This window comes from Cuculus canorus, chromosome 3, assembly GCF_017976375.1.
Source record: "Cuculus canorus isolate bCucCan1 chromosome 3, bCucCan1.pri, whole genome shotgun sequence".
NCBI classification, from domain to species: domain Eukaryota; kingdom Metazoa; phylum Chordata; class Aves; order Cuculiformes; family Cuculidae; genus Cuculus; species Cuculus canorus.
The window spans coordinates 71,193,726-71,210,025 of record NC_071403.1 but is presented as its reverse complement, the minus strand read 5'-3'; the positions used below and the strand labels follow the sequence as shown (position 1 = coordinate 71,210,025).

The 16,300-nt window shown below is 43.4% G+C and overlaps 1 long non-coding RNA gene across 2 annotated transcripts in view; it reads left to right on the top strand.

Annotated features, from left to right (window-relative positions):
• Positions 1-14,679, top strand: part of LOC128851862 (uncharacterized) — a 78,398-nt gene extending 63,719 nt beyond the window's left edge. The window contains exons 4-5 of one of the 2 annotated variants that reach the window (XR_008449393.1): positions 5,021-5,164; positions 13,263-14,679. This is a non-coding gene — a long non-coding RNA (uncharacterized LOC128851862). The remainder of the gene's footprint in view (positions 1-5,020; positions 5,165-13,262) is intronic. The other variant, XR_008449394.1, reaches the window with a different exon arrangement.
• The last annotated feature ends 1,621 nt before the right edge of the window (positions 14,680-16,300 follow it).

Sequence of the window (16,300 nt, the reverse complement as noted above, 5' to 3'; positions counted from 1 at the left end):
TTTAAGGTTCCCACCATAAAATCTCACTTGATTCCTCATAAATAATATCTCTAGAGCTCATTCATAGCCATAAAAACATATAGTGCACTAATTAAAACTGCTGTAATTTATACGCATTAAAACCTCCATTTAAAGATGGATTATAGGCATGATTCCTTACCCACGACACTCCAGTTTGCGTGTTATTACAAACTAAAAATGTGGGAGCTGAGATTGCCCTGTAGTGGCAAAGAACAATGGAACTCAATGAAACAATATCCCTATTCTTCTCTGTCAGAAGCAATCCTTGCCCTGAGCGAATGGCAGCAAGAATATTTTCCACACGTCTTGAAAGAAGTTGTTGAGGTTCAGGAGGTTCAGGAGAGCAAACTTTCCATCTCAGTGCGCATGACAATGATTCAGATGGTCACAACAGCTATTTTTAAAACAAAGGTTCACTTTACTGTGTTGATGGTGAGACACCAGCACAGGCTGCCCAGAGAAGTTGTGGATGCCCCATCTCTGGAGCTGTTCAAGGCCAGGTCGGATGAGTCCTTGAGCAACCTGATCCAGTGGGAGGTGTCCCTGCCCATGGCAGGGGATGGGAACTGGATGGGCTTTGATGTCCCTTCCAACCCAAACCATTCCATGATTCTGATTCTATGCCAGAAGTTGGAAGGGAATTACAAACTCCACAACCAGGCCCATGCCTGGTCCTGCATCCCATCAAGCTCCTCCTGTCCTTCTAATGATAATGAGCACAAGAATGCTCAATGCCGTATGACAGCACACCTAACATCTTAGAAGAACAATCCTTCCACAATGTATCTTCCAGAATGATGGCTTTGGCTTCATTTGAAGGCATGTTTCACAGGTTTTGTCGGTCTCTTGACAGCTCGCAAGTACCTTGCAGCATGGAGGATCGAACACCTGCATTAAAATTAAAGCCAAAGGTAGTATTTCAGATGTCGAGGGCTGAAGTGTGCGGCTTTCTGAATGGCAAAAGCAGTACAAAATTCTGGGTAGGATTTTGTTGCTAATTCTCCTTCAGCATTATTTAGTTTATTTGATGGACAGACCTTGATCCGTGGGTTTCGTGCTTTCCATGCATACAGTTAAGGATATCTTTTCAGTCTAAATGACTCTGGGATGGAACAAGCAATGCCAAGGAAGAAGAGAAGTTAGATTTCAAAGCAGGAGCCTGGACAAACACAGGACTGTGTACTCCAGCCTCTAGCTGGGAGCAAAATGACCATTGTTTCTGTACTAAGCTCAGAGGCATAAAGGTGCTGGACACAGAAAACCATTTGTAAGATGTTCAGTAGCTGTAAACGGCGTTATCTGTTTAGTTTAATCATTACCTATTTCCTTTCCATTTGTTTAAAACAAGACAAATGCAGAAACTGAAACCAGAGAAAGTCTGCTCCATCAGACAGCACTTCACACCACCAGCACTGCCGATGCCAACTCCACATGCACTGAGAGCTCATCACTGGAAGGACACCAAAAGTAGCAGTAAACTGTTAGAAAACAAAGCAAAACAACAACAAAATCCCACCATATTTTGCATTATTACAGAACACTCCTGGTGAGCCATATTCTGAGCTCTTGGACATTAAAGCTTTCAGCTGCTCAAGCTGGTTTCTGCCTCACAATCCCTTATTGCATTCTTACAGCCAGAGGGCATCTGGTGCACACCACCGTGTCCACAAGCCTGACCTAAGCAACGCACCTACCTGTGCACTGCCAGTCACCACCCAGTTTGCTGCAAGCAAGAAGACACTTCTAGCTTGACCTGCCCTCAACCCAGTTGAGTCAGAGTCCTCTTCAACATTAGTAAGGATTGGATGAGTGTGTTTTGTATGTGCTTCACTATCCACAAAGGTCTTGGCTTCATGTTTTATAGTTGCATTGAAATGAACCTTTCTCCACCCCAGTAGCAGTTCCTGTCAACACAAGGACATACTCTCCATTTACCTCCTGTGCATATGCCCTCAAAAGCTCTCCCTTCCTTTAGAACCGATACCTATGGGCAGTGATCCATCAGGCTTTCTTCCCAAACAGGCATAGAAATGAAAGGAAACATTGCACAGACAAAGCAGTAGAGAGGGGAAGTTACTGAAATCTGAAATCCGTTTACAGTTAAGGACAGAAACATTTCTATTCGAGAGAATCAATTTTCATTCCTGATGTCAGCTATGAGCAATGCCATTTGAATAAACAAGGCTCCATCAGATTAAAAGCACTCTGTGCAGCAGAGTGATGCCTGGGCCGGGTTTTAGTCTGTAGCACAGGAACCTCCTTCACCAGCACCCATTTAACACCTCCAAGGGCTGAGCAATGCAGCACAATTTCATCATCCACCAGGCAGAGTGGACCCACCTCTTCCCTGAAACCAAGTAGAAACTCTCAAAGACTGGTGTTGTGAACCCAAATCTTTAGGATGAAGCAGAATAGATATTTCAAGGCATGAAGACAAGGCTTCCATTCCTCCCAAATGTCATTGCTTCCTAGCAGTGGTTCCCCCCTCCCCAACCCTGCTTACCTACACAAAGCACCACGGTCAATAACTCCACAGCTACCCTCTATTTACAGGCAGGTTTTTTTAAGTGTTTTGCTCTGCACACCATGAAACAAATCCCTCTGGTCCAGGAGGACGTGTGTGCTTGACTGAAGCTATTGAAGATGACTTACTCCACAGATGTCACTAGGAGCTGTTCATGTGTGGCAAAATTAAGCCCCGTGTTGAAGGGCTTTGCTGGATAAGAGACTGAGCTCTTGGTATGTTCAGAATGAAGCCTGAAATTCAGCAGACTTCCAGTGTTGCAAATAAATGATGCAAATAGCAGTAGTAGCTTTTCAAATTCTTTGACTGGGAATTAACTTAAAATGAATTTATCCCTGTATTCAGCAGGACTGAGAAAGCACTGCATCATTTAGGCTCTGCAAAGGGATTTTAACAGGCTGGACTGCTGGGCTGAGGCCAATCTCATGAGGTTCAACAAGGCCAAATGCCGGGTCCTGCACTTGGGGCGCAACAACCCTATGCAGTGCTACAGACTGGGGGAAGAGTGGCTGGAGAGCTGCACGGAGGAGAAGGACCTGGGGGTAATGGTTGACAGCCGACTGAACATGAGCCAGCAGTGTGCCCAGGTGGCCAAGAAGGCCAATGGCATCTTGGCTTGTATCAGAAACGGTGAGACCAGCAGGTCCAGGGAGGTGATTCTCCCTCTGTACTCAGCACTGGTGAGACTGCACCTTGGGTACTTGTTCTGGGCCCCTCACCACAAGAACAATGTTGAGGCTCTGGAGCGTGACCAGAGAAGAGCAACGAAGCTGGTGAGGGGGCTGGAGAACAAGTCTTATGAGGAGCGGCTGAGAGAGCTGGGGTTGTTTAGCTGCAGAAGAGGAGGCTGAGGGGAGACCTTATTACTCTCTACAACTACCTGAAAGGAGGTTTTGGAGAGGAGAGAGCTGGCCTCTTCTCCCAAGTGACAGGGGACAGGACAAGGGGGAATGCCCTGAAGCTTCACCAGGGGAGGTTCAGGCTGGATATCAGAAAAAAATTCTTCACAGAAAGAGTCATCGAGCACTGGAACAGGCTGCCCAGGGAGGTGGTCGAATCACCTTCCCTGGAGGTGTTTAAGGAACGGGTGGATGAAGTGCTTAGGGACATGGTTTAAGGGAGTGTTAGAAATGGTTGGACTCGATGATCCAGTGGGTCCTTTCCAACCTGGTGATTCTATGATTCTATGATTCTATGATTGGCCTTTTGGGACAACATTGCTTCAAAAACAAGTATAGGAAGGTATCAAAGTTCTGATTATTCAGCTCTGAAATCTTAGTCCAAAAAGTCAATTCCATTTTGAGTTAAATTAGAATGTTGTTGGGGTTTTTTTTAATTCAAAGTTAAATGTCATTGTAAAACACGAATGAGATTTTGCATTAGAATTCCCCAGAAATCGTTGCTTTTAACCAGCTGAAAAGGAAGGAGAAAAGAGTACAGGAGTTTTCCTTGTGGAACCAGGCAGAAATGCACTGGGAAGCAGAAATACAAACCACAACTAGACAATACTTTTGGTCCCCCGAAAGATGCATCCAAACCTGTGAAAGCAACCCACTGGCTTTCACAGCTGAATTCTAGTGTACTGTGCACATGCAAGCAGGCAGATTTCTTTATGAAGGACCTACAGCACCATATATATCTTCTCTGCTTCCATCACTGTCTGTATTTTCTTTTCTAATTAGCTGTTTTCCTTTGAGGGTGAATGGAAAACAATCATTACCTGTTGTCTTTTATGTCCGAGATGTTTTCATGTATCCAGGATATTTGCTTCCCTTTGGGCTGCCAAGAGAAAACCCCTTTAACAATTAATGTAAAAGGTGAGGGCTGATCGAGTTTCCAGTGTTGTTAGCAATATCGATGCCACTGAAGGCCATAATCCATTTGCACCAGGGAATTTAATATCAGAGACAAGGAGAGAGCTTACAGCTATCACATCTCTGTCGGGAAGTGATTGTGAAAGGTGCTTTATGGCAGAGGATTTGAGACACTCAGAAGTGATGGAACAGGCTGAAGGCAGCACGATACTGTGAGTGCTAGATGAAGGCCTGAGGCACTACAGTGTTGTTCGTCAATGATAGGATGAGAGGAAATGGCCTCAAGTTGCACCAGGGGAGGTTCAGATTAGATATCAGGAAAAATTTCTTCACCAAAAGTGTTGTTAGGCAATGGAAGAGGCTGCCCAGGGAAGTGGCGGAGTCACCATCCCTGGTGATGGGCAGACAAGGTGATCAGGGATGGGTTAGCAGTGGAGATGTATGGTTGGACTCGGTGATCTCAAAAGTCTTTTCCAGCCAAACAATTCTATGATTCTGTGATCTTCTTTGCTTTTCTCGCAAAGCTTTGTTGCTACACAGAAAAAGACAGGTTTGTACACAAGTATGAGACAGGAGCCTAGGAGATATGTTTGTAGGTTCATGTTGCCAGACAAGAAGCACAGTAAACATTAGATCTGTTTCCTGTGTCTGTATCTCCTAGCAGCAGCAATTCAAAGGGTAACTGATAAAGACTCAAACTTCTACCCAGAAGAACTTAATTTTCTAATTACTAGTCATCTGTTCATCAAGAGGAATCTGATTGAAGAGGCTGGGAAAAAAGCACGAAAGAGATTGATCTGCAGCGGTAAGAGACTAACAGTCAATATGACTAAGTATAAAAAGTGCCTCTCTTAAAAATGACAGTATGGTTGTTACTGAATGGCTGATGCGTGTGACCATCATCCCCCAATTTTGGGCTTCCCCATCATGTTCCACCGAACCAGGTATAACCCCATGGGCTGAATTTGGTAGCTTCCCTACTCTACTTTCCCTCCTCAGGAAAGATGGGTTCTCACTCTCATTGCATGAATCCTGGTGAAATTTCATAGAATTATAGAATCACGGAATGGTTTGGGTTGGAAGGGAACTTGAAGCCCATCAAGTTCCACCTCATGCAATGTGCAGGGACACCTCCCACTCGATCAGGTTGCTCAAAACCTCCTCCAACCTGGCCTTGAACACCTCCAGGGAACAGGCAGCCGCGACTTCCCTGGACAACCTGTGCCAGTGCCTCCCCATCCTCACAGGAAAATATTTCTTTCTAACATCTCACCTAAATCTCCCCTCTTTCAGCTTAAAACCATTCCCCCTTGCCTAGTCCCTGCAGTCCCTGATAAAGAGCTCCCCCGTTCCCTTTCCTGTAGCCCCTTTTCAATCTGGATGTCAGTGCAGCCGTGTAGCACACCGCTGATGCAAGGAGAAGCAGAATCAAGCCTGCAAAAACTTAGGACCTCTGATATTTAGAATTAGGGTTTTGACTGGGGTCTCTCCCGGGTTTTTGCCTTTCTTGTTCAGCTAGTGTTGCATTCATCAAAAACCCATCTAATATCCATCTTTTTCTCCTTCATGTTGTTTTTCATGCTTCTTGATCAAGCAGAAAAAAAAACCAAACAAACAAACAAGGGTCTGGAAGACACATCATTGCTTTAAATGTAAAAGGCAGCATCTGTGTTGAAATGAACACTCAAGACAACTGCTGTGTTTCCGAAGATCCCTGAGTTTTAGGCTTAATATGAAGCCATTCTCAGCAGAACGTATTTTACTGGCTTACCAAATAACAGCCTAACCATGAGAATAGATCTTTTGAATGTCCCCTGTGTAAAAGATCAATTAAAGAATAGGCAGCTTGATGTTTGCAATCTGTCTTTTAGTAAACGTGTCTCTTTTTCCTCCTCAGTTGGAAAATTCCTGCTGGGTTTTGAATGGCAGAGACCGCAAAGAGCCTCTGTGCTGGTAAAATATAACAGACCTATTTCTTTGTTATTTTTGTTTCCACTGATAAGGATCATTTAGCAAAATCATGCTAAGCCTTTCTTCCTAAATCTATTTCCCAGCCAGACTAAAATAGCTATTCGACTTCCAAAAGTCAACATTTATTGCAGTGAAAAGAGTGCAGAAATAGGACACCCATTGTAGTAGTGATTGGGAAGATATCACACACAAATGAGGCCTGTATGTTATCCACCTTCAAAGATCTGATGATGTTTAGGAGCACTTTAGCCACTGAATTCCATTTTCTGCTATTGCAGACATCACTTTACATAAAACGCTCTGGACTCTGCCTTGCAGGCAGCCCAGGTTTTTGCTCTCGTTGTTCCTACTGGAAGACTGTTCAAATAGTTGATTACTTCAATAGCTAGGAACCTTTTCAAATATTCATTTTCAGACTATTCATAGACAATATACAGTCGTTTGCTCTTGGGCCAACACTGCCCTTTAGCTTAAACATAGCTCTTCTTTCTCTGATCATCATCCCTCTGATTCTCATGGAGACACCAGTCCTAGGGAATCCAGATTCATCTACTAAATATGATGTAGCCTAGAAGTAGCACCCTAAGGTCAGGCAGTGTCTGGGATTCATAACCTCTACAGCTGTCAAATGAACTCCTGAGCTAAATCACTATCAGCTACATGCTTCTAGCTTGTGTGTGAGGCCTGGGCATCCACACTGGCAGCTTGTAATCATTCAATACTCAAGTGATAAAATCCAGACACTTGTCTCCTCAGTCTTTTCCAGCTGATTGCCTCTCTATTTCACTTTGGGACATGGTTTAGTGGGCATGGGGGTGTTGGGCTGACAGTTGGACAGGATTAGCTTAGAGGTCTTTTCCAGCCTTAGTGATTCAATGATTCTATTCAGAGATTTGTTTCATTTTTAGGCTGAAGGCCACAACACAAGTTCCCACAAACTGCAATTAAGGTGATGATTTCTGTTCACATTGTGGTACTTTGGCTCATGGGAGCACTTGATGGGAGAATTTGCTCCTTGGGATTAATACTCATAATTATCAGCCACTGGTGTCATGTTCCATCTTCTTCATGACCAGAAATGCCTAGCTGCTCTATGCTTGATAAATGGAAACTATTCACTCATTTAAATTGAGAGCAAAAAGAGTGTTTTCTACTCCAAAACCAGAGAAAATCATGACTGGGCCACCATGAATCCTACCCTTGTGAACTGCCATCAGAATAAGCAGCGGTTTGTTTATCTGATTAACAAGTTGATTCGGAAAACCTCAATTTTAGGAGGACTAAACTTTGACAAACGTAATATTTTCTTATGTAAGGGTAAGCCCAGTGCAGGTGTGATCCTGCTCCTACAATGTGTGCTGCGTGCCGCGGGCTCAGTCCACTGGTTCATCCTGCAGCACAGAGCTGGTTCTGGCAAGTATTCTTGCTACACTGAGCTCCAATACCACACTGACAGTCCTGGGGTGACGCTGACAGGCCTTTTGTTCTGCTGGAAAACACTCAGAATCATCCAGGATCATCCCCAGGCTGTTCCATTCTCCTGGACAGTGACAAGGTGAACACCAAGCGCTTAAGATGTGAATTTTGTCCTTTAGGAGTGGGCTGCACAGAGAGAAAAATGTAATGGTTGAGATGAAAGTTGGAATACACAGTTTGTAAGGACAATGAAAGAATGAAGTTCATATCTGTTGCTTGGAAAACATGTCTCTTTCCCCCTATTCTCATTCTCAACAATAGTTGGATCATCTTTATTCATATGCGAGGCAGGAAGCAAACCCAGAAAATCTGATCTAGAAAAGCAAATGTATCTTTCCTAATTACATTTCACTCACTGAAGAAGTATCTCCCTAACTTAGTGCATACCAGTTCTCTAAAGGAGAACACTCAAAAGGCAGCACACTGAAATTACATAAAATAAATAACAACTTGTGCCTGAGACTTTCCCCAACCCAGCCCACCAAAAAGCAGCTCCAATTTCTGTGTTATTCGCTGCCTGTTGTTTGTCAGCAGGAAAAATTCAGAGTACTAAAAATGTTTATTTCTCTGGGAATAATAATAAAATGTGTGCTTGCCTTCAGATTAGCTATCACTGTGTTTTTTCCCTGCTGCGACTGAGAGAAATATCAAGGTGAAATTTTATGTTGTTACTTATAAAATAGTCTTTAAAGAAGGGCACGGGGAGTTAGCTGCATTGATATTAATGGGTCTCATGCAGCTAAATCCCTGCTTACTACTTATAAAAAATAAAAGATATGAAATTTAGAATCTTGATCATAAAACACAAATTAAATCAACACAGACTACTTCAAAGAGCATGAATATATTTAATTTCATTAGAAAATAATAAGTTATGCTGGCATTTGGATAGAAAGAAAGTCTGCCTGCTTGAGCACAGATCTCTTCCATAGCAGAGTTTTATACCCTTATATCAGTACCAGCATGACAAGGTCTCCCCAGTACAATGGTCTCATGCCAGCAGGATGCTCTTTATTCCCTTCATGGATGGTGGGAAGCTTGCCATAATCCCAGCCATGATTTCATTGCATCTCTATTGGAGCTATCATAACACATTAAAATAAAAGAAACGCTGCTCTGGTATATTTAGAATCACAGAATCATTAAGGCTGGAAAAGACCTCTAAGCTCATCGAGTCCAACCATCAGCCCTACCCCACTGCACATGCTAAACCATGTCCCCAAGTGCCATGTCTACACACTTTTTTAACCCTTCCAGGGATGGAGACTCTACCACTTCCATGGGCAGCCTCTTCCAGTGCTTAACAACCCTTTTGGTGAAGGAATATTTCCTAATATCCCATCTAAACCTCCGCTGGCACAACTTGAGGCCGTTTCCTCTTGTCCTATCACTTGTTACTTTGGAGACGAGACCAACACCCACCTCACTACACCCTCATTTCAGTGGGCTGTGGAAAGCCATGAGGTCTTCCCTCAGCCTCCTCCGGGCTAAACAATCCCAGTTCTCTCAGCTGCTCCTCATAACACTCGTTCTCCGAACCCTAGAGAAAAACCTAAGGAGAGAAATAGGACCAAGGTCAGACAGGCAAGTAAGACACAAGGAAGAGAAATTATTGGATCAAGGTGATGAGCCTGAAGGACACAGGCACAGCAAAATGACAATAGTTGCATCTTGATATGCATCTGATTCCAAGGGAAGCTGCCCATCAGCAGCTTGCTCTTATGAGGGACAGGTCTGGTATCTCCAAAACATTTTCCATCAGCTCACTGAACCTCAGATTTAGAAAAGGAAAACAGAGTTTGGCCAGCCATGCTTGAACACTTCCCACCCTCTGCCTTAGATCATACTGACTTAGCTAGTTGGAAGTTAACCAACCCCATGGAGACCATGGAGCCAGGAGGAGATCTTTGGAGAGGACTGTAAGGCTGATGGGACTTTCAGAACCCTTTTCAAGGGAGCTTCTGCTCCTTTCTGTTCTCCATCTCTCTCTCCTGCACTTCTCACAGAGCCACAGAGGTTATCTTAGAGTTACCATTAGTTACTTTGCGTCTGAAGTGTCCAAATTTAAGCATCTTCCATCCCACTATTCTTTTACATTCACCTCCCTCCTTCCTTCCTTCCTTCCTTCCTTCCTTCCTTCCTTCCTTCCTTCCTTCCTTCCTTCCTTCCTTCCTTAGGTCTGAAGCACACCATGGAGCTGGGTTCTAATACTGCGTGTTCTTCACTGAGCGTTGTTATTTTTTATGCTTCGGCTGATGCATTTTCACCAGATTAGCACTTGTTACAGGCTAAATCACACCCCAGCACTCTCAACCCAATGTGACAGCATTGCTCACAGTACACCTACAATGGCTTAAGTCCGCTGTAAGAAGATTAATTCTCTCCCTTCCCACCACCTTGACTGCTCATTTGTAAAACGACTGCAAAGTGCTGCCAAAGAGCTTCGTTTGATTTTCCCCCAGTGCCCAGGTACTCACCCAGGGCAGTAGCCAACTCTAAAAATAGGAAAACCAGGGAGGCTGAAGTTCATTTCCAAGCTAAGGAAGACCACAGATTAAATGAATATGGTCCTGAGGGCAGTTTTGTCTTTTCCCTGACACATTTTTGCATGCTCAGTGGCACAGCAGTTGTTTCTTTCATTGCATGCACAAAGAATGCATCGGTACTACACTTAAAACATCTTTTATGTGGCTACAAATAGCAGAAAACTTTAATCTGGAAAGAAAAATCATTTGAAATCCTCTACATAGCAAACTGGGAATTATTCTTTTTGAAAGCTTAACCCGTTCCTCTGTTTGCTCACCCATTTGAACCAGGAATGGACAGCTGTAAAAGGGAGCCCTCCTCACCATCATGTTTGTTCTTCACCTTATGCTTCCTAACATTTGTTCAAAAAATGCTATGTTGCTTTCTTTAAATGTTCCTCATCCTCCTAGATACAGAATCTACAGTGTAAACCCTTTTTCCCGTACTTTCGTGCCCTTTTTCACAGTGAATCATAGTCCCAACAGACAGCGTCTCTGCGAGGCCTGGCTGTCACTGTGTGTCAGCAATCTCTGCTGGATGCAAGGTGAACAGGAGAAGGGTGAAAGTCAGAAAGTGAACAGGAGCAGGGAAGCAACTTGGAAAGTGATTCAGGCTTCTACTTCCTAGCGATGTTTGACGAAAGCAAGAGGGGCAGGGCTGAAAATGAGACATGATGTAAAGTTGGTCACTTAATGGGGTGAGGTGAATCTGCAGTGCCCCAGGGACAAGGTCTCTGCTTGACATTTTGTAACTCTGATGAATTCCTCAAACTGTCCTTGGCTTTTAAGTCAATGGAATAAAGAAGTCTTTCCCGTCTTGAAACTTTGTCTGCCTAGCAGCTTGATTTACAGATTCATTTGAGGATGGTGAACCCCTTCAGTTCTTAAGAGCTCACCTAAATCTCCCCTCTTTTAGCTTACAAGCGTTCCTCCTTGTCCTATCCCTGCACTCCCCGATCAGGAGCCCCTGCCAGCTTTCCTGTATCCCTTTCAGTACTGGAAGGCTGCTGTAAGGTCTGTCCCGAGCCTTCTCTTCTCCAGGCTGAACAGCCCTAGCTCTCTCAGCCTGTTCTTGTATGGGAAGTGCTCCAGCCCTCGGATCATCTTCAAGATGCTGCTTCAGCTTTCACTGATGTTACTGGCAAGTGAGAACATGTGAATGTGCTCAGGATGCTCGGAGCACTGTACAGGATTGGGCCTTCTGAAACGGGCTATTCATCACATTTAAACTGAGTATAATTGTCAGGGCTGAACAGCTAATTAGATTATGCTTGCTCTCTCTCAGTTTGAACAGCAAAAAGAGAGAAAGCATAGTTGGATTATCACCAGGCCTCAGGAAACATTAAAAAAACTAAAAGCCATTCCATAACCAGCCATAAATTATCAGAAGAAATGCAGGAATCTGTTGTTTCAAGCAGCAATTATTTTGTTTCTCTTACACTCATGGAAATATCCTGCAGGTAAAACTACCTCTGTAGTTATCAGGTTTCCTGTCTTAGTGCAGCTCAGCATTCCCGAGCCATTGGACCTGGCCAGTCGAAACTCGCCCATGGCTGACTCTGCCTCTCACCCAGACTTGGTTTTGACTTCGGGAGGACAAGAAGGGGTTCCCAAATGATTCCAAAATTTATCTCCTCGGCCTCTTCGGGTCTGCTGTCATGGAAGCCAGAGTGGTAGTGACAGAGCAACCAAGGCTTATGCAGCCCGTCTCCCTGCTAACAGTTTCAGCCCACGATTCAAATGGATCGCCTATAGCCAACCCAAAAAATTACTTGGTTTTCAGCCCAGCTGGCTGCAGAAGGCAACTCATGGCTTCAAGACCAGCTACAGTTCTGTCTGTTTTCTCTCTCTCGTCCCAAAAAGGTCACCCTGATGCAGACGGGAGATGAGTATAAATAGCCATTTGGGTCACCAGGTTGGTCTTCTGCTTCAAAACCCACAGAAGTACTATAAGACGATGAAGAGACATTACTAACACCTAAGGTTTCATAGAACACATATTTTTCCCCTAATGCTTTATAGCTGGTATACTATTCACTGTCTCAACCTGTCATCGAACTAAGCAAGGTAGTGGGAAGAACTCACCCTCCATCCCAAAGCATCCAGACTCCTAGCTTGAAAAGCTGGCATATTCACTGATGTAATGCTTTGTGGCTGAAGCCATTGCTTGCAATGCTACCAAGTGCCAGCCTTGCTCCAATCGCACAGGCTACAAATTACCTCATCTATATATAGCTGAAAGAGAGGAGATTTAGATGCGATATTAGAGAGAAATGTTTTCCTGTGAGGGTGGTGAGGCAGTGGCACAGGTTGCCCAGAGAAACTGTGGCTGCCCCATCCCTGGAGGTGTTTGAGGCCAGGTTGGATGAGGCTTTTAGCACCCTGAAGCAGTGGAAGGTGTCCCTGCACCCATGGCCAGAGGGTTGGAACTGGATGAACTTTGAGGTCCTTTCTGACCCAAACCATTCTATGATTCTCTTCTATATCTTGCAGTTGCAAAGTAATACCAAAGCAGAGACCATGCCCTTAAATCCAGGAGGAGGTGGAAGTGAAGAAGAGGCCCATCTCACTGCCTGTGCCATTTGTCAAGCATCCAGACCAACCACAGAGCACACATTATTATTATTTCCTTGGCACACATCATAGATCAAAAACTAAACCACACTGGGCTTATAAAGAGCAGTGCAAAAACATCTGCACATTAATCCCAGCTGCAGTGGCATTTACAGATCTGTGATTTGTCTTTGGTCACTGTCGAGGTAGAAAATACATCCAGCTGCTCCAGACCAGCTGTGCACTTCAGAGATTGCACGGCACATTCACATTCAAACTGCACGAGACACTTCCAAGCAATCACTTAAGATAGTTCCATGCCAATATAACAGTAAAAAGTTCCTAAAATACTTACTTGATTTTTTTTTTTCTCTGCAGATATTTGCTGCAAAGTCAGTGAGGACGTGTACAAGTGGAGCTTGTGATGAAACTTAAGAAGCCAGCTGTGGATATCTTAGTGTCCCTGAAGTCAAAAGAAGTGGTCTTACTAACTTGTTTGTAAGTCATATGGTCAAACCATGGTTGAGAACCTAAAGATTCTACCCACAAATGGAAAAAAGTACTGTTGCCTTGAAAGGATTAACAGTAACCAGGCTGTTGAAGCTCTAAAATCCCATGTTCAACTTTATTCTGTAATAATGAGGCATGATGTTCAGTGCTACAACCCATTTTCAGACAATGGTTTGATTAAATGTTTAATGAATGCCTCTAATTTCTTTGTGAGAGCTTCTCTCTAAACAACCAAGCTAATAACGTAAACATTAGTATTTGATTATTAAAATAATTGCTTTCAGGAACACTAACCTCCTGGCAAACAAAATGGCACAGGTCACAATTTTTGCATAAAACCCCATTTACAGTTAACCAATGGCTTTTATAAAAAAAAAACAAACCAAAACAAAACAAAAACTAGTCCAAAAGTATTAAAGATGGTGATCTTTTGGCCAAATGCCTGGAGATTTGATTCAATTAATCAAGGCAATTGGTAAAAAAAATAATTAATTTAACCAAATGACCATCTTCAGGAGCTTTCCCCAAGCAGAGCTGCAGGATGTCTCCTCAAATGAACTCTGCTCTCTGGCTAAGATTAACCAAAACCGAGACCTTCCTTTAAGCCAAAATTGTGAAGGATTTGTACTCAGTTAATGTTTTTTTTCCAGGAGTTACTTTGGAAAAGCCCCTGTATTTTCAGCAAGGCTTTAATGAGAAAATAGATGGACATTTATTTTTTTTCCCCCTAGCTTTATAACCAAAAATCAGAAGTATTTTTGCAAAATGGTGACAAATTTTCAAGCCTCTTAAGTAAAAAAATCTTAGTTAAACGGGTTGTCAAAACATTTTGAAAACCTGTCAACAGCTCTAATTCTTAGAATCCATGATTCGGCACTGCCTGAGATACTGTCTTGTCCGTGCTGAAGCAGCTAAACCACCTTTCTGGCTGATTCAGCTTGGCCTTTTTTCTTCATGGAAAGTTACTGGTACATTTTCCTATCTATTATGTGATTCTTTAAGCTCATCAGCATCCCATCAGCACCATCCGGAGAGGACATCTCCAGAAAGGTTACCACAGACTTCAGAGCCAGCCAGCTTCTACTGCTTGGAATAGGTTTGCAAAGAACCCAAGGAAACAGCCAATTTTTCAGTCTCTCTATGGCACATCCATCACTTAAGAGGGGACAATGCACGGCATGGCGAGAGTATGGGTTGCATGAACTTTTCTAACCATCTTCCCACCGAAAACCTTACTAGCCTTTCATAGGAGCTGAAATTGCCAAGCACTGTGGAGAACTGGATCCTCATTTTTAATGTTTTCAACAGAAAAAAAGAAAAAAAAAAAAAAAAAAAAGAGGAACAGTCTTATTTGCTCTGCAAACACAAAAATACTAGGAATCCAAACCCCAGTATCCAGTTGCAGTGACGTAATTCCTGTGTGTTCAGGTAAATTAGCTTAGATTTACAGTATGTGACAGAGTAGGTTGCACATCATCGCTCCTGGATTACTGGAGTGGAAGTTTTTCCTACCTAAAGCCATCAGCACTAAATGGTCCATATCCGACCTATTACATTAAACCCTTGATTAACCATGTGAGACTCTCCACTCATTCCATTGGGCTTTTGATTAGATTTGGTATACTTTCCCATCTTTTCCCCACTTCTTTTGCCGTTGAGATCTGCTATGACTTCCCACAGCTGTTTGGTTTGTGATTTATTGCTTTAATTCTTTTATTTTTATTGGGGTTTAGTATTTATACTGGAACACAACTGACACTTTGGAATAGGAACCACTTTTTTTTATTAATGGTTGCCTGTGATATTGGTCGCCTTGAGCAGAAGAACTTGATTGGAGACCTGTCATACTTCTGGACACTTGCCTTCCACCTCTGCTGAACAAAGCGCTTCAGCACAAAAGCAATAATGGCAAAAAGCAAAGTTTAAATGCGTTACTGGCTATCAAAACATGATATTAGAGTACTTTGTAAACTAAGCTGTTGCATTTTCCCCAGGAAAGCCCTCTTACTTGGTAGCATAGGTGCAAACCCAAACTATTTTCCTCGCCTGGCGAGTATGACCAGGCTGTCAGGAAGGGAGGAAATTCTCCCATTAGGGATGCAGCCAGAAGACAACTGCCAGTCAGATGGAAGCTCAGGGCAAAGCAAAATCTCTCAGCTCCAAAATAAGAAATAAATGTGTGAAGAACAGCTATGGCAAAATCCTGGCAGCGGTAAATACCAGTTTGCTAAAAGCCATCAAGTAGATACTTATTTTCCCCTATGAAAAATGCAAACCCTAGGTTAAAAAAAACCACCATAAAGCAGGGAACAAAGCCTCACCAGGTGAGACGGCAGTTGCTGTAAATCGTGGGGAGAATTTGTTCTATCAAGCCCAGATTGCTCTCACCTTTGCAGGACCAGCAGCACCCCCCACCCCGTGCAACACTCAATGGGTGAGAATCCTCTTTTTTTTTTTTCCAATAAATATAAATGTTATTATTTGCTGCAAGTCTCCCGGGAAAGGAGTGCAGCTCCTGCTGCAGCCTGATGGGTGAGGAGGCACACAGGGCTTGTTCCAAGCCAGACAGTGAAGGAAAGATATGGAAAAAAGGCTTAGGGGGAAAAAAAAATCACCTTTCGGGTGGTGGCTAAGCCTGAATGGATATTTGGCACCGAAACCCAAATTTGTCATTTTCTTGGGTTTAACTTTCTGTAGCCCAGAAACCGGAGTCAGATCAGGAACAATTCCTGCACCTAAAAATGGCTGAAATTAATTAATGAGTGCCCAACGGAACGCCGAATTAATGAATGAATGAGTGCCCCATCAGGCACCGAATTAGCGAATTAACTAATCGGTGCCCCACCGCACACGGGCAGCTCCCTCTAACCCACCTCTCCGGGCACAGGGGAACGGTTTTAAACCCG